We start from the raw sequence: 26,616 nt of genomic DNA on the forward strand, positions 1-26,616 counted from the left end.
TAATAGTGTTAGTGCTAAGCCCAAGTTTGCGATGGATTTGATATTCTGCTTCAGTCATAGTTCGTGCCAAGTCTCATTCATGAATCTCACTCTAAAGGTACACAGCCACATACACAAACTTTGTGGGCCTAAGAATTGAAAGCTGTATCCAGGATGCTCCCTTCCCTCGATAAAATAATATGGCTATCGCATGTCAGTAAGTAAGTAATAGTAAAAGAAGGAATACCAGAATCGATCAGACTATCACTAGCACTTATCACCAACGGTGGTATGTCCTACTCCTAATATATTATATTATTGAAGAGTTTAAGTAACAAAATAAGGTCCCACACCACAAGCGAGATTAATAAATTTATAAATAATAAAAAAAACATGGATGCATAGTAATTGTAATGTAATGGCATGCTGTTAAATTGTCAGTGCGCACGCGACAGCGGTAAATTGCAACTGTCTCTTCCTACCATTACGCCGAACTACTACCATTTCCGGTTCGTGTGTCAAAGTCTAAATAGACTCCTTCTTTGCCCGACACCAATTTAGCGGAAACACTTTTTAAAATTTATGTTTTTGTTCTATTAATCATTTTTTAATGATCAGGTTAACATTTGTAAATAATTTTGTGTATTTTAAATAAAAACAAATACACGTAGCATGGTCAACCTTGTGTACATTTATCTGTTGGCTTCGTCTCTTGGGTGTGGATTAATTCGTAACGAGAGGGCCTGATTAACATGTGGATGAGGGTGAGGACGGTTATACTCCTTTCCAGATGACCTTTGTCTATGTGGGATATAAAATAAATTAGGTTTATAGCAAATAGTGCGATAGGAATAAATGGTTGCTTGATAAGGTCTCTATTTTCAAAAGTGTATTCAAAGTCAAAGTCAAAATCATTTATTCATATAGGTAACAGAATTTCTACAAAAAATTGAATTGCTTCTAATTTTACATTTACTGGTCTCAAATCAGAATCAAAAACTGGCAATAAACTCTCCGCCTCTCTTTTTAATCGCCAAGTTTTTTGTTTTTCACAACGTTTGTAAGGAAGTGCAACCATTACACCATGTTCCACATGACAGCTTATGTAATAAATAATAATAAAATAAATTAAAAACAAAGATTTGTCCTCTATGACCAGGAGACATGGTGAAATAGGAGCACTCACTTTTATTCTCGTGGGAACAACACGCATTAGTTGGACAAATCAGAAGTTTAAAGAAATAAAACGGGTAGTCATGGTCATAATTGAAAGGTTTCCTACTACTTTTAACTCTAATAATTTTAAGTATCAAGCAGTTTCAAAACTTCAAGATTTCTGTAATAGAATTTTAAAATACGTCACTCATTGCAACATAAGCGTAGGACTCGCGAGACGGCAGGCAACCACTCGCCTATAATATATATTTCTATTCCTATTCCTGTAAAAGAATATATAGGAATAGGCATAGAAATTTATATTACAACATTTCTATAATATAAATGTGAATGTGTGTAGAATATGTGTATAAAACTCTCTACATAAAACCCTTCTACACATTTCTTAACATTTCTCAATCCCATCTTGCTCAATCGTGACTTTTGTAATTCTTGTATTTCTTATTCCTTTGCATCGCAATTCATGTTTCCGTGGTTTTATCTTTTTTTTTGTATTAGTTTAGATTAAGGTGTGAGATTCTATAACTGTTTTTTTTTTATAAAATTGGTTTTGCACTTCGTGCACTTTACCCATCGTATTTATTTTTTAGGTTTTGTCCTTAATCGGTTTAGGCACTCTCCAGGCTTGAAGAGATCGCTTGTTAGCGATCAGGCCGCCCGTTGTATACCTAATAATTTTTTATGTTACTTTTTTTTCTATTAATGTAACGAAGTGTAAATACATATATAAATAACTAGCTGGCCTGGCGAACATCGTACCGCCTAACAGTCAAACGCCTAACTGCTACTCGGGACACCGGTCTAGCTAGTAAGATAAAAAAAAGAAAGTTGATAATACAACAAATATGTACATTATGTCAAAAAATAAAAATTCACCTTCCCGGAACCCCTCCACTAACACTTGAACTTTATGATATGGTATTAAAGTTCAAATTGCCTTTAAATATTATTACGAATATTTTGTATGGGAAAATAGAAAAGTGTTGTTTTTAGACTTTTTCACTCATTTTTTTTTAAATTTTTCTCTCCGTAAGAACCATCCTCGTACTTCAAGGAATATTCTAGACAAATCGGTCAAGCCGTTTTCATATTATGTCGTAACAACGGAAAACGGGTTCCATTTTTATATATATAGATATGAGGTCCCATTTTACAGAAGACATAAAAAAAATCTATAAAATGAATTGTTCAGTCATTGTCTTAAAATGTTTTAAAACATCTACTGCCATCTATTCGTCTAAATTCATATGAACTTATCTATATTGGTACATATAAAAATTTCTGTTTATTACATCACAAGACAAACGCTATGCAATTTAGCGGAGCGATATTGGTCTCACGAACACAATTCCATCTACACGAAACTACTTTTATCGTTTTTATGGGCTATTGCCCGAAAACTTTGACTTGGGAAATATCTACGAAATTATAATCATATTCATAAAGAAATTATATTCATTTATTACCTAAATATTCAGAGTAAGAATTTACAGTCCAACCTTAGCTAAGTATGACTCGTCTACGTCAGAAATGTATGGACATTCACTTTTCGCGGTAAGGGGCAGTTCAAGAGAGAGGGGGGGGGGTCTTTGATTTTCTTATTTGGTGTATACGTCAACAGTAATAATTATTTACTTTTTTCACATATTACCTACACATTGTCTATGCTTGAAAACGAAATGCATTTTTGAGAATTCTTACACAAAATTAATACGTTTCTGTACTATTGTTTTTGAGAGCTTTGCTTAAAAGAGGAGGGGGGGCGGGTTAATTTGCAGTAAATCTGCTTATGTAATAGTTGAACGGCCCCTAATTCATGAATCTGAATGTAAGATTTACATACGTTACTTCACATGAAGGGATAAAGAACTTATATTGCAATAATTATATATAATAAAAAAAACTACACAAAAAGAATCCTTAGATATATAAGTGTAATGTTGTAAATGTATAATTAATTAACACCGTAATTATTTGTTTATGCAGTAAATTAATAATTCAATTGAGTTTAATTGAGTCATGCGTGTTTGGTAAGAGCCATTAAAAAAAAAATCACACTCTAAGTGTAATTTGATGCCCGTATCAGAACTTTCAAAGAAATGTTGAGTCAAAGGTTTTAAGTACTTCTGTCAAGATTGAAAGCGTGTTTTATTTGTTCAACGGCGAATGATATCTTCTTTGTTTGAAAGTTATTTGACGTCGACGCATGACTTTTATTGTTTTTAACTGTATTTTGCTTTTTGACTCGAAGTTTGGAGTGAAATTTGAAATTGTTTTATTTTAATGAATTTGATGTCGTACGTATGTATAATTTAAATTGTAGAGAAGTGTAAAATCGTTATTTAAGTAAGAGAAAAACCGCTACGACCATCTTGGCCTCAGAATCCTGATCCGTGATCTTTCTTTTAATAGGCAAGTAAAAAAACAACAGTAACGGCGCTACCTTTATAGAGGGCTTTAGATTTCTGTATCCGTTTTATGATCATTTGTTAATCTAATAGGCAAGTAGGCGATCAGCCTGCTATGCCTTACACGCCGTCGACTTTTTGGGTCTAAGGCAAGCCGGTTTCCTCACAATGATTTCCTTCACCGTTCGAGCGAATGTTAAAATGCGCACATAGAAAGAAAGTCCATTGGTGCTCAGCCGGGGATCGAACCTACGATCTTAGGGATGAGAGTCGCACGCTGATAACCACTAAGCCAACCCTGCTTAATAGGCAAGTAGGTAATAATTTTCATGGCACACACAGTCAACTTTCAAGTGCTAAGCATTTCCTCACAATGATTTCCTTCACCGTTCGAGCGAATGTTAAAATGCGCACATAGAAATAAAGTCCATTGGGGTACAGCCGGGGATCGAACCTACGACCTTAGGGAAGAGACGCGTACGATGAAGCCACTGCGCCAACACTGCTTAATAGGCCAGTAGGTAATGATTTTCTTAGACTTGGCACACACAGTAAACTTTCAAGATCTAAGCAGTTCCTCTCCATGTTTTACTTCACTGTATGAGCGAGTTTTTTTTTAATTTTGACAGTAGAATAATGGTAAGTAATGATGGTATTATTACAATTTAGCGCCTCTATAGTACGTAATAACTAAAGATATGAAATCCAGATTATTGAATTCACTTTTACTCGCAAAATAAAAGTACTTATTGTTTACAACATGATTTAGTTTATATTGTTCGTTATTCTTAAAATCAAATTATTTTAGTTACAAAACATATCTACTCTCGGCTTTGGCTAAAACCTAAACCAATATCATAAAGTCATACGGTTGTGTTAAAATAATACCCAAAAAAGATAATTTTATATGATAATTCGTTTAAACCGTTTTAAGAGTTTAAATAATAAAAACACAATTCGTTTTAATAATAGTTTCAAGTATTATACAAAGTACTAGTACAAAATACATTATTTTTAAAACTTGAATATATCAAGAGAGCCATTTATTAGGGTATTGCTGAATCTAAGTTTGAACCAAAACTGGTTTATGCAAATCGTTAACCCTTGTGGTGTTCCAGATAAACTACCCCTTAACAAAATGTTGCATTAGTACCTCAAGATAACATTCTATTAGCATATTACCCTTAACTGGCTCTTAGTTTTACGGTTAAGCTATTTTACATACAATTTAAATGTCCCATGTTATCCCCATCCCACGACGTCATGTAATTAAAATGATAAAATGTTTATCTATAGCCATTTCTCGCAAAGTTCGAATAAAATTAGAATTAACTTTTTAAAATTGTATTTAAGCTGTATTTGTTTCTTTATGGCTGACAGGGACGATCTAAAGCAGTGTTTTCCAACGTGGGTCCCACGCCCCGCCGGGGCGCAATTAGATTGTTTGGGGGGGGGGGGGGGGGGGGTCAATCGAAATCGGCCGGATATAACACAACGTGTAGACTTCTCTGTGCAGCAAGCACCAAGCGCAAGGATGTCACTAAATTAATATAGAAAAATCTTCATTTAAATTTGAATTTCAGTTTTTTAAATGTTTCGAAAATTTACTGACTGTGTTTCGTTAACAATTTCCTAGTGAGTTCTTCCTCAAACTTATCATTTTAATTTTTCTTAAGTGAACAATTAAATTTGTAATATTAAAGATTATGTATATCATAACAATTTTAGAAAAGCTAAACATAGCACAAGCTTATTATTTTTTTAACTTCATGTCTACACCGCTTACTAGAAATAGTCTTATTGAGTGATAGGATCCCAAATATTTAAAAATACTAACAATTGTTAAGGTTCTGAATCAATCTAATACGATTCTATAGAATTATGAATACATTGTAGTATATTGTTAGATTTATGCTATGGTTCAGTGAACCATAAACTAATCGGAATAATTTTTCAATTAAATAATCTGCATAGTTTAAAATAAAACAACAAATATAGTCTACGTAACAAAGAAAAACGCTGCAAGACTTATCTATAGCTAAATTTTAATTTGCAGTTCGAGTTCTTCGAAAACTAGAACAGAATCGAATCAAAATAATACGGATAAATTAAAAACAGTTTTTCATTTATTCTGGCCGCAGTTGCTAAGATGACATATAGACAGTTGTCATTTGTTTATTGTCACATTAATGTCATTTTGTTTTTACCTTTCATTTAACCTGTTTTCTCATGCGACTAGTGATGGACATTAATTTCCTTAAGGACCTATCTGGTCGCCAAACTCCAAACTCCATTGTTTCTTTCCATTTTTCGTCACCATTTCTTGAAGTAGGGCGCATGGAAAAAATATATGGTGGAGTTGAGTAGTTTATGTATCCATTTTGAAAGATCGATACACGATTTAAATAACTTCGCTCGATATAAAAAATTCAAACATAGCCAATTTATGATACATTGAATTCATTTTATGACGAAAATGTATATAAAATTTTTAAACTTTAAATTCACACAAATACCAGAAATAACTAGCAATTTCATAAGCGCATAAATAATTCTTTTAAGAACTTACTTTTGATAATAAAGTATGTATATCCTTTGTTATAAATGCAGTTTTTTTTTAATTTCGTGTTCGTGTGGAACCTAACCCTTAAGTTTTACATGTAAACATACGAAAAAATATGTCTCGACTTACGTCGTTTCGATTTACGTCGCGGATTTCGAGAACCTAACATGCCGTAAGTACGAGGACTGCCTCTAGAACATGATTTTGGAATTTACACGATATATTTTATCCGTTTCAGAAAAAAAAATAGATAAATTACATTATGTTAATGTTTTACATAACTAATTATTGTTATTAGGCCTCAGTGCTACAGCTCTCCACTGCGCCTCGCAGTCCACCGAGACACTGACACAGCAATTCGTGCTGGGATAGGGCCTTAAGATATTAGGTTTGACTGCTAATAACATATTTCTAGACACGTTTCATACAATTATCATAGTTATAAAAACTCATAACCGAGACAACAAAAGTAAATAAGAACAGAAACTATGAAAAACTTTTTGAATTAACAAAGTTCGCTAAATCATTTCTCCAAGTTGTGACAGGTAATGTGATTATGATGTATGAAGCGAAAACCGAAGTTCATGGCTACGTCTCGAATAACAGCAGGGCTAATCCATCTAGATATATACGTACATATGTATATAACAATAAACTGCTGTTCTTTTGTCTCGCTAAAACTCGATAATGGCTCATTATAATTTTGAAATACTTGTGGAATTTCAGGAAAGGTTGCAACGGTGAGAAAAATAAATAATAATATGTAAATAAATGTCTAATAACGACAATTTGATTTTCCAATAAAAAATGTTCCTAGGTGGGAAATATCTGATGTGTTTTGTCTTTTAAGAAGTAAAACATTCTCACTTAGTTGTCATAAATTTATAGTTTCCTTTAGAAATTTGTGTTTCATAGCTGTAGTATGAGGCCCGATCTCTTTGGTTTGTTATAAAAAAGTTGTATTATGTTTTGGCACAAATATATGTTCGCAGTTCACAGGGTCATCATTTGGCACCATTTAAAAAAGTTACATTTTAGAGTAGGAATTAATTAAAAATATGTCGTCCTTAGTACTCGTAACTCGTCGTTAGTGATAAGTGAAATAAATAGAAAATTCTAACTAAAATTAATTTTAATGATATTTTTTTAAATCATGTGTGTTTTAAAAGTAAATAAATTTAAATAGTTTACGTGAATAACGATGCTATACCTCACAAAGACTACTTTTGCCACCATACAAAATTTAGACAATACAACATTAATTATTATTAAAAACGTTTAGTAGCTCTTTACAAATACTCATTTTAACTAGCTTTTTGTTAAAAATTTTACTAAAAATAATTTAAGTAGATCATCCTTAATTACGTGTATTCCAAACAAAAAGGGTATTTCATTTAATTTGAAAATTAAATATTCTAACATTTAAATTATCATTAGCGGAGTCTGAATCTATGTTAAACATAACCTTGAATATTAATTAACCTTATGAAACATTTCGGCTGAATTCTGAAATGTTCAAACTTTTTGATACCCGACATCATCAAATATAATTACTCGAACAGTCAGTGACTAAAACTTTACTCGAGTTATTCATTTACAATGTATTTGTTCTATAGATTTATTTATAGGATATTATGTCACAGAGCAGTGTACTAGTGATTTAGAGATTGTCCAAACTGGGGTCGCGAATTGGAACTTCGATAATTAAAAAATATCTGTTGTCTATCCCAGTTTCCTTTTATCATACATAATGCAATATTTTTGAAGTTATACTTCTTTAGGCGCGTTATGAAAAATTGATGAGAGTGAAATTTTACGATGCGCGCGCACTGTGACACAAAATTAACAGAACGAAGTTGCCCACGGAAGATGCTACGGCATTGGATATAATTTAAAATCAACATTCGATTAATAATTGAATTTATGTTACACTTAATGTAAGAGAATAACAATAAATATTTATTTCATTTTTCAAATGTAATTGATTATAATGACTCCTTTTCCAGTCTTTGATTATTTAATTGTAATTAATTATTTACATGCAGTCAAAAACTATTTTTAATAATGCCAAAGAAGTATAACTTCTTACGCGCGTACATAAGTACACGCACCGTTTTTTTTTACAATTTTAAACTTTTAATTTAGTTTATAACAATAATTATTTATTGAAGTGAAACTTCTTTAGGCAAATGAGGGTAAAATTTTTACGGATGAAACGCAATAATAATAATATTAGCGTCACGAAGATATGCAGCGTTTTTTCGAAGAAACGGGAGAGAGCGATTGAGAGAGTGGGAAGGGTGAATTACCTTATAGAAATTATATTTTTAAAATTAAAAGTTCGTAAAGAGAATCTATGAAATATTAGTATTTTATATTTTATGCAAATAATTTATTTAAATCTCAAATGACCTAGGCCTTGTGGCTTCACCGGGCGACTCTCATACCTGAAGTCGTGGGTTCGATGGGGCTGTGCACCAATGGACTTTCTTTCTCTGTGCGCATTTAACATTTGCTCGAACGGTGAAGGAAAACATCGTGAGGAAACAGTCATGTCTTAGACCCAAAAGCAAACCCAAGTCAGGCACTGGAGGTTGATCACTTACTTGCTATTAGATTTAAAAATGATCATGAAACAGATTCAGAAATCTGAGGCCAAGACCTAAAGAGGTGGTAGCGCCACTGACTTTTAATACTGGATTATTGTAAATTCTTATTTAATACTTCTTTACAAAACATCATGACATCGTCTAGACAAGACTCTGATTACAAGTTCAGTCAAGTGGAAAATGCATTTGCATAACGAAGCTATTTAATGTAATTGATACCTTACACTCTTGTAAGGATACCTCACCTATAGGTATTAGGATATAATAAGTGTATAAAGAAGACCTATGTTTCACATAGATCAATATACTTTTGAACATATATACTTAATAAGTACTTCTTCACTTTCATCCGTTATATATTTATTTTATTTTATTTATTTATTAACACTTTGTTGCTTTATGATATAAAAATTTAACCAAATTACATGTAAAGGAAAGGCAACTGGCGGCCTTATCGCTTTCGAGCGATCTCTTTCAGGCAACCACTGTGAGAAAAGAAAAAAAAATTGTATTAAATTACATAAGGTAGGCAAGAAGTGCAAAAATACATGTATTACATTAGATTTCGATGGGACGCAAACCCACAGCCATTTTCTTAATTTGCAAAAAAAAATCGCAATTTTGAAATACTCAAGCGCGTCAGATTAAGATATATGTGGTTCATCTTTATGTTCTAAACGTACTGTCTCATAATCTGACGATTATCTAGAGGGATTCGCCTGATCTGACAAAAAAAAAAATAGAAAAACGGTTCACCTAAAGGGCCATGCCTGCAACTTCCCGCTAATTCCATTCCTGGGCGCTTAAAATTGATATTTTGAGCTCGCTGAGTTCAAAGAAATAACATTTCTATGCATTTGAGCTCTCCCAGCTCGAAAGTCTGATAGAAGTTTCATAGAACACTATTTTTGGAATTTTCAAACCGCAATAACTTTTGAATGGATCAAGCAATTTTCACGCGGTTGGCGGCATTCGACGCAGTTTTATCATCCTCATAAATAATTTTGCAATTTTAATTGATCGAACCACAAATTTCGGAGTAATCCCGAAAAAACACTTTTTCGGGTTTCTTTCGTGTACGATATCTCTCGAACGAATCAACCGCTTTTGACCAGCTTGGTGGCGATCGACGTGGTTTTTCAAGCTCAAAGGCGGATTAGTTTTTGAAATTGATCGATAAAGAAACCACTTTAAAAAAAAATATTTCTTATTTTTTTAAGATTTTTCAAAATTTCTCAAAATCTATCGGTCCGAATCGGTTCAAATTCACAGGAAATTTTGAGGGAAATATTTAGAACGCCGTTTAGTAGATTCCGATCGGTTTAAGGAAATGTAGGCATCACGCAGCTGCACGCATTTAACTTTATCGACGAATTTTTGTTATTTCGGCTTGCGGAAATCGTCAGATTATATATTTTTCATTATTCTTGAATTATTTCCTTCAAAATAAAAAAAAAATTAGCTACGCTCGAGAATGTCGAGATGACGTTTTTTTTTTACAACTTTGTTGCCCTCCCCTTTTTTTCCGTCACTCTCAAATTGTCAGATTAGTGGAATATACACTTTTTAGGATGTAATTAACTCACCCTACCTTAATCTGACGCGCTCGGGAATTTCTGATGGTCAATTTTTTTTTACTAAACTGATCCTGTCTCCTTCACGTGCGGCCTTATATATGGGCCTCATATTTTGTGGAGGTACTTAACCGGGTACAAGGTATCCCCCTATATATTAATCTGCCGCGCTTTAGTAAATCCCGAAATCCCCTCTTGGGCTCCCCTACCACAGCGAGGATAAAAATTAGGAATGATTTTAAAAATGGAACGATTTTTCTATACATACTATACTCGTAAATGCTGCATTTTTCTTAATCTAAACTAATGTGTCAATATAAATCTGATTTCTCATATGTTAACATGTTTCCATTTGGCCCGACCCAGGTCAGCCTTAAATTCAGAAATATGCCTCCAGACCTTATCCCGCACTCTATTAAGGTCTGATTTATTATGTAACCTAAAAGGGTTTATTAGGGCTACCACACGATGGGATTATCCGCAAATCTGTCAGGATTGTAAGGTTAGGTACCTTGGTAGTGAACTTGAACCTAAATATATCTGTCAAATTCCAGTACGTAATTTAAATACTAAAATAAAATTGTTAAATAAGCTTTTTTTCCTTGATTAACTCGCAAGTGTCTCTTTCTGTCAAATGGCGTAGAGCCTGTCATAAATAGAGACACTATAGTAGTGTGCCATCTCCTTGCGAAGGTTGGCGATCATCGTGGCTTGTTTAATTTTGGATGCCGCGCTTCTAAACAATGACTTGATGCTTCGACCAAACCATTGTCTAAGGTTCTTCAACCAAGACGTGCGTCTGCGGCCAGGTCTCCTTCTACCTGCCACTCTACCTCGTATGATTAGTTGAAGGAGCTCATATTTTTTAATGTTACGTAAACGTGACCAAAATACTCAAGTTTCCTTTCTTTAAGCGTCATAAGAACTTCTTTGTTCTTATGCATTCTGTCCTTCCCCTGTAAACAACCTTCTTCTTTTAGCTTATCATTAAAAAAATCAAATACACCACTACACGCAATACTTGTCGAGTTTGCTTATCTTGCCGAAGCCGCGCACAAATTATTTAAAGAAGTCTATTAAGTGTGAGGGTGTGCAATTATTTAATCAATTACCCTCTAAAATTCGTAATGAATCGTGTTTAATCAATTCAAAAGGCCATTAAAGATTCATATTAGAATGAGCCTGGTAGACTAAAATTGGGATAGCTGATGACGACGCGTATCTCGTTCGTATATTATATTAAGTTTCTCATGTAAATAAAAATACATTTTTTTGTAATGAGAAATAAAGTTCTTTAAACATAAAAATGGTCTCGAACGCTTACAGTTTTTTGGACATGTCTCTGGGAGCGTCCAAGATGCTACGCCGTAGAGCAGCACAGAGAAGACGTAACATCGCGCGATACTAAGCTGTAAATTTAGCGTTTCTTCTTGGAATACTATTACTCCCATATATCAAAATCCAATACATTTTTGACGTACGTCACTTACGACGGGAGTCAGACTTAGCGATAGGCTTATAATGTAAAGGTCAGCACTCACATACGGTATTACTCGATCGAGCTAAACTGTCGAGTAAAACCCATGGCATGGACTTTCGTCCACACACATTGAGCATTGATCTATCGAGTGAGGCGCGCCGTTCAGTATTCACCGAACCGTTCGAGCCAAAGGATGTCTATGCAACAAAGGAGACGGTGGCTGTATATAGCAAGTCTCACAGTGCTTTATAAGAAAATCAAAGAAAATGAAAAGAAAACGTTAAGCACAGCTAGTAATTTATCATAACATTCATTTCTCTTATTTTTGTGGGAGTAATCTTTGAACTTGACATTCCATAAACACTCACACTGTCTATATGTGTTAATAAAGTCTTCTATAGCGCTTTTGGAATAAACTCGCAAATCCATTTCTCTTAATTACACGTGTTTCAATCACGATAAACAATACCAGACTGACGTCAGCTCGCCTCGCGCCACTTGCAGTCACGTACACAAGTTTGAGTCAAGATTGACGGCTCGCTTCGAGTAGGTTCGACGGAAATTACTTTCATTTAATTCCATCGAGCCGGATGTGCGAGCCTTCGAGCTGTGAGTTTTGCGGTCCACACGTTGATTTTTACTCGACTTCGAGTAATACCGTATGTGAGTACTGACCTTTACAAAGCGCTGAGCTGTGGAACGGATGCCTGGTGATACGGGTGAAAGGTTTCAAGTATACTATTTTTCGAACATTCGCAACATTAGGTTCAAATTTCCAAATAGTCGTCGCTGACACCCCTAAGCATGCTCTTATAAAGTGATATGGTTATATTAATATGAAGATTTCTGTATGAAATAGTATTTGATCGTGTAAGTGACTAGGCTTTCAATACAGTATCGATTTTGCATTAAAGCTTCCTTTTTATAAAAGACGTGACTTCCTTCCAGGGCCTTTGTGATATTCTTAGACCGTACAAGGCATATTGGATATATCGTGCTCTTTATAAAATTGCCTATTATCAGCTTTAATACGAAATTTGTTTTTCGTAGATGGATATTTTAAGGCGATTATGACGGCAGTATGTACTTCATAAAATAGCGTTATTCTATAATCAAAAATCATTTTATTTATGCTAATTACTTAAAGTCTCTTTAATTATTTATAAATTGCACATAGTTAAATCAGAAGTGTGTTTGTCGGCTTAAAAAGTGGTAAACTCAAACCATTTATTTCAATTAAAGTGTCTTTTTAGTAGGCATATTAAAAAGACACTTTTAAAAGTCAAAATTACAAGTTAATAATATTAAAAAAATGACTCTAGTTGCCCCTTCTAAAAGGTTTTATATGGAGAAGAATGGGCAAGAAACTTCATAACTCTTTTAAAATAGTTTTTACAATAACTTGTATACGTACATTGATTTGATGATTATTATATGTGAAGACCATGTACCTAGAACAAAAAACACGACTACTAAATACTATATAAAATAAAATTGGCGCATGGTGTTATAAAAAACAATGCTTACTAAATTATTATGTAGCTACAGCTCACATATTTACAAATATTGTAACTATTATAATATATATGGTATGCTTCTATTTATAAGATCCTTCAATCCGACGGCTCATTGGTCTAGTGGTTAGTACCCCTGAATGCGAATCCATGGGTCCCGGGTTCGATCCCCGGCTGAGACAAACATCGATGTGATGAGCATTTGGTGTTGTGCTTAGGTCTTGGGTGTTTAAATATGTATTTATATGTATATCTATCTATATATGTATGTATATCCGTTGCCTAGTAACACAAGCTTCACCAGCTTAGCATGGGACTAGGTCAATTGGTGTGAATAGTCTTTAAAAAAAAAATCATGTACTGGATTGGCTCCACAGAGTAGGATAACGTATTTTGATTAAAACATTCAGTTGATTGTTTGAAATTTCTATTAAAATGTTGAATTATTACCATTTAATATTGTAAATATAGTTAAAACTTAGGATCAAACTAGAGGAAGCAATGTTTACTTGTTAGATATAATTGGCTATTTCTTATTGTGTTTACAACTTTAAAGAATGTAGGTCACTGCAATATCTTTTGCTTAACAAATGTTCTTGTGATGGGGGATTTCTTTGAACCGATATTTTCTTATCAAACTTATCTCGATAAACACACGGTTTTCCGGAAAATTTTCCTCATAAAACAAGTACTTAACATGTTTTGGTTTACTCAAGACAACCCTGAACAGGGATATCAATACTTCCAGTATGTGATGCTAAAGACACGTTTTCAATGTAAAATGTACGTAGAAAGTGAGATGTTGCTTTTATAGTTTATGATGTTGTTATTCACACTAAAATAATCTCTATACGTATATAAAATTCTTGTGTCAGAATGTTCGTTACAATACTCCTCCGAAACGGCTCGACCGATTCATATGAAATTTTTTATGCGTATTCAATAAGTCTGAGAATATATTTCAACCCCCTAAGTGATAAGGGGTGTCCATCCCAAAAAAATATTTTTTTATCTGTAGAAATTATTATTTGTTTTGATTTTTTTATGATACACCATTCAAAAATACATACAACCCTTAATGTTTACCCCTCTACGATCGGGTTGATATATTTTTTATTATAGTAGATAGTTATTTTATTGAACTAAAAATATGTTTCCTAGAAATAATATACATGGCAAAACAACGTTTGCTGGGTCAGCTAAAATAAAAATAAATTTTCGAATATGGGAATACTTGAATAAGACAATTTTAGCCCGTTATCCGAAGGATCTATGCTAAGAAAAAAAAAGCGTTCGGTTACTAATTACTATGTAGTATAGTCTAGTCAGTCACGATTTCAATGTCAAATGTACGTAAAAATTAGATGTTGCTTTGTTAGTTCATTTATAATACACTAAAATAATAGAAAATACATTTTCGAATACGTTAATACTAGACTTTAACCATTTTAGTTCCGTTATCCGAAGGATAGCAATCTATGCTAAGGAAGAAATATATACGCGTCTGGTTATTGTCTAGTATATTATATGAAATCTGGATCATATGTAATATTTAATTCGGCCATAAAGCCGATAAAATCAGAATCGGGATCTCATTACCGATTGAAGCAGCATCATAACATTGTGACCCCAATAATGTAGGTATAAATTCCCCTACAATGTTCGGGGAATTAATAGCGCGTGATTATGAATGAAAATATTTTGTTATTCACCAAAATTGGCTTTGGTATTTAATTAGATTTACCACATACAACAAAGCCTAGCAAATATTAATAAAGCCTACTTAAGGTATTATGTGAAATGAAAATGTTCGCTTGCTAGCCAGACACTAATCCATAACAAGGCTTTTGTACCTATTAATCAATAAATATAATGAATCTCAATTTCCTTCGGTCAATACGCGTGAACGGATGGAAAATTTTCGCAATTTTTTTTTGTTGTGTTTATTGTCAGGATGTTTTTATGAAAGAAACAATTAAGGGAGTTGCGGAAAACATTTTCAAATTTAAGAAAAAAAAACATGTATGTGTGTGTGTAAACGTGTTAGAAGTTATACTTCTTTGGCGTAACAAGATACAAATCTTTTCAAAAATTTATTTTTCGCCTTATTCTACGTTTGTAGAGAAAACGACACTAACAATAGAAAAAAGGTATTAAATATATTGAACGTTTTATTATGACGCATTATCTAGTCGATTAAAATATCACAAAACAATTATTTCTACATAAATTAAGAAAATTATGAAGAAATAAAGAAACATTTTTTATTAAAACATGTTGACTATTCTATCTTCAGGGTGTCGGTTTCTGGTGACGGTGTGCGCGCGCATCGTAAAAATTTACCGTCATCATTTTTCTCTAACGCGCCTAATAATTGGAACGCGATGTTTAATGTTGTTACAGGACATCTGTCGAGCCAGCAAGTCAGAAATAATTATAGATTCACTAGCAACGAAACCCAATTAAGGCCATTACCACAAAGTATAGGAAATTACTTATTCAGTGTAAATTATGTCTGGGATATTTCCTTTCGATTTTAGCTTCAGCTATCTTTAACCTAAATGTCTAAGACTAACGTCCATTGGGAAGCAGATTGTGTCAATTCCTATTCAGACCCAAGTTATGTCACTAATTGTCACTTGGGACATCGAGACTGGCGATCCGAATCTTGGTATACGATATCTGTAATTACTAGTTCATACTACTTTAGCAATGTTAGATGAAACTATTTTGTCTTTTACGTTATTGACTCGATTTTCTAATCGAATATTCTCCTTCGCTATTGAACAGCACCCTTCATGTTATAAAATTACAGTTATGCACATATGCGCCCGCGTTTGTTGCGTGTGTTTGTAGATAGTGACTCTTGAGCAAGATTAATATGTATAAGTTAGGCGTATCATTAATTATAGTATTATGTAAACATATAGTCGACAAATTATCATGCAAAAGTTAATCGTATCAATTATAGATTTATATAAACTTTTTTTTATGGCTCTGGCACGATTTGTGCCTGTGATTTTTTTTGTAATTCGTGCTAGTCTTTAGAAATTCGACCGTGTCCTCCATGTGCGAATTAGGTACTCGCCCGGTACTGCACAACCCTCCCAAAGGCCGAGAACTAATTTAAATTAAATTAAAACTTGCCCTCGAACCGGGAATCGAACCCGGTACCCCTCACCTAGCTGCCACTTAATAAGACCGCTAGGCTATGAGGCCCCCATTATGTAAACTTATTGTTATCAAAATATGATTATGAAACAGATAAAGAAATCTGAGTTACAGATATACAAAGGTTGTAGTGCCACTGATTTATTAATTTTTATGGTTGGCGAGAGTTAAGTTCGGCAGTGATTTCTGTAGATATGTTCAAATATATGTTAGATGAAACACTTTGTTTGAAGCTGGGTGTCAACTAGCTTTAAACGTTTAATACATGAGCTTATAACTTACATAAAATTAGGGGTAGTGGGATTGCGACGCTGGATTAAAAACGAACTTGGCTTATTGAAGGGTTCTTAAATGTAAGTGACACTTTTGTTACCAAGAATATAAGTGTAGTCGACCTATTGGACATTATCGGAAACGAGAATATTATATTACAATTTATGAGTGTGGGAAAAACTAAAGGGCTCATTTTGGCTTCTAGTGTGCGATGATTGCTAACATTAGGTTTACGCTTCTAATTATTTACTAAAATATATGTAACTTAACTAATGTTAGGTAACATAACTCAAGGTCGTAATTTTTTTTAAACACGATTACTAGCTAACTTATGAACCGTATGAAACATGAATGACATAATATAATACAATAAACAATCAAGTATACAGAAATGCTTCTTGTTCTGGTCGATTAAGACATTTTGTCAGTAGAGGCAATTTATTATAAGAAAAGATCACTAAATTTTGTTATGAGTCGGGACGGTCAGCGGCCATTAACAAAACCTCGTTCTTGTCATGTCTTGTATGTACTAAAAGAATACTTCATAATATATTTATGATATAAATATTATTATATTGTAAAATAGGAGAAAAATAAAACAAAGGATTTAAATGGGCGGTCTTGAAAAAGTAAGAAGAAACTGTTTTTAGCAATAAGTGTTTGTGTTATAGTGATGTTAATAAAGTGTTATTATTATTAAAGTATTATATTGTATATGTGGAGATTATGGAATCACTTAATGGTACAAAATTAATACGAAATATGTAATTGAACTCTAAATGGAAATGAAAGTTAATAATCTAGATTAATCAAATTAAATAACCTAAAAAAATTACCAATAAAATACACGCAGAAGTATACTTCATCGAAGAGAATTCACCCACACAAACTTCGTGTACTCACGGTAAAACCACCCAAAGGTTCTTAATAATACATTAACAATAAAAACCTGTTTAAAGGACAAAAAGTTTCCCATGGAGCATTTTGAATTTTAGATGACATCGTTATGGAACCCTAAAACGAATACAAAGTAATAACATTATATTCAAATATTTACGAAACATACCCTTGTTTCAAACAATACTTGAGAAAGTGAGAATAAGTTATAACGACTCACGGATTTTGTTAACAAGCTACCGCGTTTGGTTTCTTCCGATAGCAGTTTAAATATATTGATTATCGATTTGTATAGAACCAGTTCTTTTAAACCAATATCTAAATATCTACGCCGTGTTTAATGAGATAAAAGCCGATTATTTACCCAGAATTATGGCACCAATAAATTACTGTTATTAAAATAATATGATTTATTGGATAATAGCTGACATAGCGAACTTCGTACCGCCAAAAGACAATGAAAGTCGTGTATATAGATTTGTGGAAAAGAATATAAAACAAAATTACGTTCACTAGTTTTTTAAGGAATGAACACGATAAAAAAACGCATCAACAAAATATGTCAATTCTTTAAAGAAAAACTTTTTAACCGGATTAAAGTTATGTATTATTATAAATTTACAATTATTTACGCTGTAAAGCACGCGAAATGTCGGATAAATTTAAAATTATGTTAAATAATTGTAAATTTATCATAATACATAACTTTAATCCGGTTAAAAAGTTTTTTCGTTAAATGTGTAAAGGTTATGTTAATCAAAGACAATACTATGTCAATTCTTATTAATTACTGATAAAATTGTACATCTTTAAAATCTAAAATACGCCATTATCCGAATATTGTGGATATATCTTGTCGATTCAAAATCTTAAATACCTTATTTAATTTGAGGGGAGTTTTTATCTACGGGATAAACACTAAACGTTTGACAGTTTCTTTTCGTCAATATTGTAATGTTTTTTATTAGTATTTGTACAAATAGAACAAATTTAAAATCATGAAAATCAGTGCAGCCATTCTCCAGTTATAAGTGTTCGAACAAACCCGACTTTGGCTATACTAATAATTCTTAATATATATATATGCATATTATAACATAAGTTTATGAGTACATCTGTAAAAAAAATTAAAAGCCGTACCAGTAGTAGGAACGTTCACCTTCGAACAAACATTGTTTTCTTTAGAAATCCAAGAAACGGAAATCAAGACGCAAACGTCTAAGATACAATTCGAAGTATCATGAAAATCTGAACAAAAGTTTTATGTTTCAAAGAGACTAGCATCTTCATGACAAGTAAATTAGTCCCTTTGTTTCTTTCTATCAAATTGTGTTCCCTATGTGGTAAAAAGAGAGTACTCTAATGAACGTGAAATGAATTTATGATTTATGTAGTTGGTATCAAAGTATATAAAAGCGAAGGGTTCGTTCCTAACAAGGAAACATCGATCTTAATTTCAAATTGGATTAAATTATATGAATAATTTTCTTAGAAGTTTACAACTAACTTAGAATCTCAATCTGAATGCTAGGTGCACGGCTCGGATTCAATTAGGAAACCGATTGGGTTTGACAACTCACTAGTTGCCTGTGCTTTCGAAGGCTTTGTTCATCGAAGTAATTTAGTTCGCAAAGATTTAGCATTAATTAAAATGCAATATATTAAAAGCCTTTGAAAACTAAGGAATTAAAAAGGGAAGCTTTGTTGAATTTGTTTGACAAAAGATTATAACATTTATATATATCTTTAAACATTTGCTTTATTGCAAATAGGTTAAGTTTTTTGAGCTATTGCATAAAGATTTTATCACGGGCTTTGATCGTGGCGATCGAATCAAGAAATTCCGTAACGAAATAAACCTAACACACTATGACGTAATATAGGTGCGGCCAATACGCGTTAGAGCGGGACAGAACGCATACTGTGTCTAACATCGGTTTAGCGTGATCGGATAGGCGTGTTAGTCTGAGTCTGGTAGAGTGGTAGATTGAAATAATAACAAAGAAAAAACTTGAATTAATAACAAGAAAAAAAAATACTGCAAAAAATAAATACATAATTATATTGCATAAGTGTGTAAAAAAATGCTATGCAATAGCTTTACGGCAGTCCCCGAGTGCCACATGTATTTTTTTTTTATATAAATAAAATTTACTGGGTACGTTGGTCCGTCAAAAAATCAAAAACGTAACCAAATACCGGGGTCCGAATAGACATAATAACAGTTGGATACAATACACTGATGGCAACAATTATATCTATAATACCTAAGTTTTATTTTCAGAAAACTGGTATTAAAACTATACGGACCTATATAGTTGAGTATAATAATGTCTAGACCGTCTCGATAAAAGACCAGCTAGACGCATTAAGATTTATATACGTACACGGTAATCCCTAAGCTCACATTTTCTCATAATACGGAAAGGAAGTTTCTTTAATTTCTTTTTGAATTATTTTTAATTACGCCTTCAGGGATTTATTTATTAAAGTGTTGCTGGGGGTGTGAAGGGTTGAAAGTGCTCTTATATTTTATTACTGCAATTTGCTTTTGACATGAATATGGTTTTTTTAAATTGACATAAAATTACGTCGTCAGCGACTTCTTCAAAGGATAAAATTGAGATGCTAAGATTGTATTTATTTAAGTTCAAAATTGAAAGACTTTCCAATCATCTCAATTTTAATTTATAAAAACTGGTTTGTTTTGATATGTTAAGGAAATATATTTGAATGGTATTTTTGTTTTTTTCTTCTTCACCCACAGCAGACCCCTAGGGTATCTCAAATCTCAGAAAGGCGTACAGATACCGGCAAGCTTCTTGAGTATTAAACAAGGGAGTGGGGGAAAGTTTGCGCATCGCGGGACACAAACGTCGACTGATTTACCAATCACGCGAACGACACTCTCTCGCCGCCGCGCACCACCGAAAGTGATGCCTAAAAATCGCTTTGGCGCAGGCAAGGACATTTGTTCAAGATGTTTGCCGGTATCTGTATCTCAGTTGACAACTGTTTTGCTTGATAAATGTAAAAAGTGTTGTACCAATTACCAGATTTTGACTGAATAACCTTAACCTACACAAAACATCTATTAAAATATTATACAATAGATTTCAAAGAAAATACATAAATAATTACATCATTCATTTGAATTGAGTTTATTTTTATAAATCTTGCAAATATAACTAATTGAATGCTTATTATTTACGTTATATTAATTGAGTAAGATGTTCAAAGTAAAGTAATAAATAAACTGTAGAAATCCCTTAAGCTGATCAAAGAAGTATCTTTACAATACTTTTTCTTTTTCCAGCATTTCCACTATGAGTTGGAAGCAAGCCAGTGGAGCTGGATATTTATTATACTTTATAGTTATTGAAACGTATAGCACTAAATATTACTTTGAAAAATTAAGAAAAGTCCGCAATTATTTGTTATTTTTATATTTGGATTATAATTTCTTATTAAATCTATTATTGAGATACAAATTATATTGGTTTCGTTGGGCTATATTGTATTTATTCATAAGTTATGTTATTGTTAAGTTAACGTTTATGAGTATTAACGACATGATATAGATTTAGTTAGTTTCATGGTTTATGAAAAAATTGAAAAAATAAAAAGATGATTTGCACTCCGGGAGTGCCGGCAGAAGTTAAAACTTGACTATTAACGTTGTGCATTTTTGATATTTTGGGGGGGTTATGGAATATTTCACGAATTGCACGAATTGCTTTAATTATCAGTATTAAAGTACTATCCTATATGTGGTAGAAAACAATATTTATTTATTTCGCTATCGTACACAAACATGACAATTATATTACATTAAATACGCCGCGTAAGCTGTCTACTCTCCGTCTTACGAATTTTCGATCAGGACACGTGTCCTGACGCGAGTTTAACATTTTTACCCATTCCAAAACGCCGTATACAACGCCGCTAAAGAAGTTTTCACTTCAATAAAAAGATTATCAAAGTAGCCAGATACATTTGTCGATTATAACCTCGACAAGTGTAACCATTTATGACATGTCATTATTCTTTTCAACCTACATCAATATTTTGATTACGAAGGAAATTTGTTCAGACCCCAAGCATACTCAACAATAACACGGCATTTACGTAAAACTAACTCGGCAATTGACATTCGATTTCCCTCCCATACAATAATCCCTCGCCTCTTGTTCCCGATATTCTATTTAGAACGTCTGAAGCCAACTTGAATAACGCAAATGGCTTTTTTAATTCACTGCTCAGCTCTCAAGCGATTGAAAGGCTGGATTGTTTACATTCATAATAAATATATATATTAGGAGCTGTGGCTTTGAATGTTTTGTGCGTATGGGAAATAAAACCATGCAATGAATTTCAATGATGTCGTATGTTCGAATCCCTTATCAAAGGATTTTCTAGTTATCCTTTTTAATAATACACATACAAACATAATTAAGAACCCAAAAACATGCAAATTGCATAATACTAAGGCTAGTCAAGAACTAAATGAGTTCACTACAGCCGAAAAAACTGCCTATGTTTTATTAATTCGTTAAATATTATATATTTCATAGGTATGCACCGTTTTGTAAATATTTACTATTGCATATAATTTGGACGACTCTGTACGCTATCAGCGTCTGAAAAGGTCGTGAAATAGCAGCAAAAAACTCTCTCTGCTTTACAGGCACAGGGCCAGCTTGGTATAGTTTTATATTTACAAAATACATGTAAGCGTAATCTTAATATATATAAATTACGTGTCACGTTGTTTGTCCGCTATGGACTCCTAAACTACTTAACCAATTTCAATCAAATTTGCACACCGTGTGTAGTTTGAACTAACTTAAAGATAGGATAACTTACATCTTCATTTATACCCGTAATATTATTTTATTGAAAATTATTTATTTATTATTGACAGTCCCAATTTTAACAGATGGCGCTGTGTTGAACGTACCAACGTTATACATAAGCTACAATTTAACGGCATAACCACCAAAAAAGCATGGTGGTCCCGATGACTGGCGTTCTCCTAGCGTTTCCCTTGAATAGTTTACTACTATGTAATATAACAAAACCCTTAACCACAGCAACGCTTGGCCGAGTCTGCTAGCTAATATAGTAAATAATCAAGATGGTAAAAAGTCGAGCTCACCATAAGAGATTATTTTCACAATATACCTATAGTTCATAAATAATGATCTAATGATCGAATACTCTTAATATAATTATTAAGAGCAGTGTTGGCCTAGTGGCATTAGGCTGTATGTTTGAATCACGGCTGTGCATCAATAGAATTTTCTTTATATGTGCGCAATTGGCACTTGCCCCATCGGTGAAGGCAAACATTGTGAGGAAACTGGTATGTCTTACACCCAAAAATTGGTGACGTGTCACACACAGAAGGCTGATCCCCCACTTCTCTATAACATAAAAATTATCAAAGAAACGGATTTAATAGTTAATTGAAAATTATAAGATAAATTTAAAACGAAGATTTGTCCTCTATAAGCAGGAGGCATGGTGAAATAGGAGCACGCACTTACATTCTACTAACAACACGCAAATATAAAATCGAAATAACAAATTCTGGTTTCAATCTTTAGTATTGCAAAAAAGAATTCCTTCTGGTCTACAAAAGTAAATCTGTCGTATGAATTATCATTGATGTATTAATATTATATGTAAAAGAACAAACAGAAGATTCGTATATCTTAAGCAAACATGTAACATACATGGTCTAATGAGAAGGCAATTCGCCTTTGGCGTGTAATTGGCGGAGCCTTTTGAACAACGCTACTAATTTATTTTCAGACAGCCTTTGTTGCTTATGCATGATAATGAGACTTTTATCAAGAAGATTAGAGTTGTTGGCTATATAAGACTTCCGAAGTAAAAACACTGCTGTATATGCAATTAGACGATAATAAAATTATTTATTTTATTTATTAAACTACATACGTATAATTTGTAATTACAACTTAACCTACAAAGCAATAATAAAATGAAAACTAAAACAAATTTAAAAAGTTTGGTCCCTGTGGCAGTGTACCTTTAACGCTGGCAGCATTTCCTCGCGGTATTGCGATACTTATTCGTTGAGCCAGGAAAGCACCAGCTCTGGGGTCACCGGTACTATCTACAGGTGCCAACTTAAATCTTTAATAAGCGCCTGTGCACTTGAACCCCACGCCTCACGAGTCTCTTCCCAAAGGGAACAAAATCGAGGATGGAGGAAAGACTCTTATATTTGTGCCGTTAATTATCGAATATTTTACAAATTAATAATTCGATTTGCGTCCTGATTTTCTGGATTTAAACACATTTTAAACAATCAATACAGACTCAAACGTTAAAAAGAAACCAGCAATTTTATGTCTTAAAAATCGATGTGTGTGACCCAAAAACGTTGCTCATTAAGTAAAGAAAAATGATCGTTAAAGCCGATACAGAAATCTGTACTTTATGATTCTATCATTATTTTTAATAACTTCTGATATTTCAACCAACAACCATTCTTAAATAAGTTAACGTCATAATAGCTTACTTATTATACATATAATTACTAGCAGACCGGCCAAGCGTTGCTGTGGCAAAGTTTTTAGTTATATTACATAGTAGTAACCTATTCAAGGGAAACGGTAGGAGAACACCAGTCATGGGAACCACCATGCTTTATTGGTGGTTATGCCATTAAATTGTAGCTTATGTGAAAGGTTGGTACTTTCAACAGAGCGCCATCTGTTAGAATTGTGGCTATTAAATAATAAACAAATATTTTGCAATAAAATAATATTGCGGGTATAAATTGAGATGTAAGCTATCCTATCTTTTAAGTTAGATCAAATTGCACACGGTGTGCAAATTTGATTGATATCGGTTCGGTAGTTAAGGAATCCGTAGCGGACAAACAACGTGACACGTAATTTATATATATTAAGATATAAAGGATCTTTCTCTGCGTAGGAAAATGGTAACCAGCGGCATGTGCATCTTCCAAGCTTCATACGGCTGGAAATGAAATCTGGCAGTTTTTTTATGGAATACAAAAGTACAAATCTATCGTAATATAGATAAGTCATAGATTTATTTATTTATAAGTTATAAAACAACGTGTATGCATAAAATTATACAAGAAAATATGGCATCACACATCACATTGGCCTATAGTTGCATACGTTAGATTCTTGGTCTCCAGATTTATATACTGGTATTAGATGTGCTGTTTTCCATAGATGAGGAAAGATACCCAATGATAATGATTTATTATAAACCATTGCTTTTGATGATTTTGCGCAGTGTGACGGGATTCCATCTGGGTCCTTTATTTGGATTTAACGATTTTATAATTTTACTTGTTTCCGTGATTTGTTGTTTCCGTACTTTTATACTGTTATGCATTAACTGAAAATTACTAACTAAATATTCGCCGATTCATAAGAAAAATTAATATTAGGCTGAGAAAATGTATTGGATTGATGTACAGTGGAAAAATAATCCGCAAACATTTCACAAATAGGAGCACCCTCAATAGCCACTTTATGTTTAACACAAGCAGAGATAGAGGAGATTTTAGTGTAATTCCAAAATAATTTACAATTTCCAGAATTTAAACTTGATTCAATATCAGCAATGTATGTCGCAAAACGTTGTTTTGTAATATTTTTTACCGTAACAGGGAAAAGGTATCATAGTAATGGGGATTTTTGTGCTTTTAAAATGTTGTACGGTATTTATGTCTTTCACACAAACATTTAATTACTGAGTCATTGAACGAAATCGGGATAGTTGAGGTAAGTTTTCTTTTGAGCAGTGTATTATTAGCGATGCAAGAGTTCAAGGTAGAATAAAACGTATTAAATAAATAAATAAAAATATGTTTATTCATTTGACAACAATTCATTATTATGTGTAAGATTTGGGAACCCTTTTAAGTAATGAAATACCTGTTTCAGGGTTCCCAGTTCTTCCATAAGAAACTTAATAGTTAATTCCATAAAAATATATAATTTAATTACATATTTTTTAATAATTTTTGTTTTTTTCAACTGTTTAAACACGCCTGTGTACATCAGTGAGTGTGTGGGTGAATGTAAGTGATTGAGTATTAATATCTTCATTTACATTAGCTGATGAGAATAATGAGTACCAAAAAAAAACAAAATTGAAACTAAAGACCACAAAGAATCTTCTAAACTCTAACCAAATCTATAATATAAAGTTATACCATTCTTTACTATAAGCTTAATCCTAATCCTAATTGCATTACCTAGTAACTTAGACTTGTACAAAAGCTGTCGTTATCAAAAAAATCCTTTGATATGAGATAAACTTAGTATATTGTTGTTTCTTTAAGATAACTTATATCAAAACTTTGTCCATACATTTCACATGACAAAGGACGCTAAGTTTCCAGTCATTGTCACAGTATCTCGTTTGAACAGAGCTTGTACCGAAAACAAGGCAAATTGAAATTCTTCTGTTGAAAAGTTTTATAATATTCAGGATTATGTCTTATCTAGCTCGCAGGCTAGTACCGAATAATTTGTGTTTTTGTTCGCTATACTTGTTGGACATTTTAGATACTTTTGATCGTGTTTTAAAAATCGTGTAAAAATATTATGTTGATACGAGTAATGGCCAAAGTCCTTGTATCCGACCAACTAGCCTGCTTGGTAAGGCAATAGTGCCGCTGTTAGATGTCAAATGCCCAATATCAATTGCAACAATGACGTTGACTAGTGTTTATTTTTTTTTAATGTAGTAAAAATTGTGAGGGTATTTTAAAAATACATATTAAATGTATGATGTGATACTTTACTACATATCTCAATGAAACGGGATGTGTTCTCCCTTTATGTGACTCCAATGTATATGGTTCAGCATAGCGTTATAAAGCAAAGGATCCACATGTTGGGATTCGCTATTTATATCTAATATACTTCACACACGATACTGCTGCCAGGTTT

General features: G+C 32.8%; 1 protein-coding gene across 3 annotated transcripts in view; it reads left to right on the forward strand.

Annotated features, from left to right (window-relative positions):
* Positions 1–26,616, forward strand: part of LOC125057345 (zwei Ig domain protein zig-8-like) — a 153,322-nt gene that overhangs the window by 111,787 nt on the left and 14,919 nt on the right. The gene's annotated exons all lie outside the window — the stretch shown is intronic.

This window comes from Pieris napi, chromosome 16 (assembly GCF_905475465.1).
Source record: "Pieris napi chromosome 16, ilPieNapi1.2, whole genome shotgun sequence".
NCBI lineage: Eukaryota > Metazoa > Arthropoda > Insecta > Lepidoptera > Pieridae > Pieris > Pieris napi.